Raw genomic sequence first — 1,876 nt, 5'->3', positions numbered from 1 at the left:
TATTGAGTGACTGCTTCTTCCCTCCGTTCCGGCAAATGGCACGACAAAAAACTGTAATAGTTTGTGATGCACCATAATTTTCCAGGAAATGCACTCCATAGCACTCTGAAAGCAGAAATCACAGAATCACAGAATCACAGAATAGTAGGGGTTGGAAGGGACCTCTGTGGGTCATCTAGTCCAACCCTCCTGCCGAAGCAGGGTCACCTACAGCAGGCTGCACAGGACCTTGTCCAGGTGGGTCTTGAATATCTCCAGAGAAGGAGACTCCACAACCTCCCTGGGCAGCCTGTTCCAGTGCTCTGTCACCCTCAGAGGGAAGAAGTTCTTCCTCATGTTCAGACGGAACTTCCTGTGCCTCAGTTTGTGCCCATTGCCCCTTGTCCTGTCACTGGGCACCACTGAAAAGAGCTTGGCCCCATCCTCCTGACACCCACCCTTCAGATATCTATAAGCATTTATTAGGTCCCCTCGCAGCCTTCTCTTCTTCAGGCTGAACAAGCCCAGCTCCCTCAGCCTCTCCTCGTAGGGGAGATGTTCCAGTCCCCTCATCATCCTTGTAGCCCTCCGCTGGACTCTCTCCAGTAGCTCTTCATCTTTCTTGAACTGGGAAGCCCAGAACTGGATGGAGTACTCTAGATGAGGCCTCACCAGGGCAGTGTAGAGGGGAAGGAGAACCTCCCTCGACCTGCTGGCCACACTCTTCTTGATGCACCCCAGGATTCCATTGGCTTTCTTGGCAGCCAGGGCACACTGCTGGCTCATGGTCAACCTGTCGTCCACCAGGACACCCAGGTCCCTCTCCACAGAGCTGCTCTCCAGCAGGTCAGCCCCAAGCCTGTACTGGTGCATGGGGTTGTTCCTCCCCAGGTGCAGGACCCTGCATTTGGCTTTGATGAACCTCATCAGGTTCCTCTCTGCCCAGCTTTCCAGCCTATCCAGGTCACGCTGAATGGCAGCACAGCCTTCTGGTGTGTCTACCACACCTCCCAGTTTGGTGTCATCAGCAAACTTGCTGAGGGTACATTCTAACTCTTCATCCAGGTCGTTGATGAAGAAGTTAAACAAGACTGGGCCCAGTACTGACCCCTGGGGGACACCACTAGTTACCAGCCTCCAACTAGACTCAGCGCCGCTGATGACAACCCTCTGAGTTCTGCCGTTCAGCCAGTTCTCTGTCCACTTCACCGACCACTCATCCAGCCCACACTTCCTCAGCTTCCCTAGGAGGATGTTATGGGAGACTGTGTCGAAAGCCTTGCTGAAGTCAAGGTAGACAACATCCACGGCTCTCCCTTCGTCTACCCAGCCAGTCATGTCATCGTAGAAAGCTATTAGATTGGTCAGGCATGATTTCCCCTTGGTGTATTTAAATGAGATTCACAGCAGTGTATTTTATTGACTTTGAGAGACAGATTCAGAAAAAGAGGATTACCAAGCCGAGACTAATAGCTGCATTCAACATACTCATATTTACACTAGTTTGCATTTTAAAAAAGAACCCGATCTGTAGGGGGAAAATAGTACTTAGACACACCTTACTTTATTGTGTAGTGCCACCTAGGGGTTAAAAGCTTGTAAACTGATTGAGAGTGGTGAAGGATGGGAAGCCCTATTAATAGCAGAGTTACATAATGTCATTTGTATTTTGGAATTTACTAGGCCAACAAAGTGCTGCCGAGATTTCCATCCTGTTGTATCTGGCAAAAGAATTGTAACTTTGACAGTTCCCTTTGGAGCTGCCCATACTCTCCTCTCTCTTCCACAGTCTGGCAATGATGGGGGATGTCACAAACCCTGATTTTCTCCTCTACTAGCCAGGTCTTGCTCGTTTCATCAGTGGAGAGGTTATCTACATCTACTGCTGCAAGGCCAG

Source organism: Opisthocomus hoazin, chromosome 4 (assembly GCF_030867145.1).
Source record: "Opisthocomus hoazin isolate bOpiHoa1 chromosome 4, bOpiHoa1.hap1, whole genome shotgun sequence".
NCBI classification, from domain to species: Eukaryota; Metazoa; Chordata; class Aves; order Opisthocomiformes; family Opisthocomidae; genus Opisthocomus; species Opisthocomus hoazin.
Note: the sequence above shows the minus strand (reverse complement) of the source record.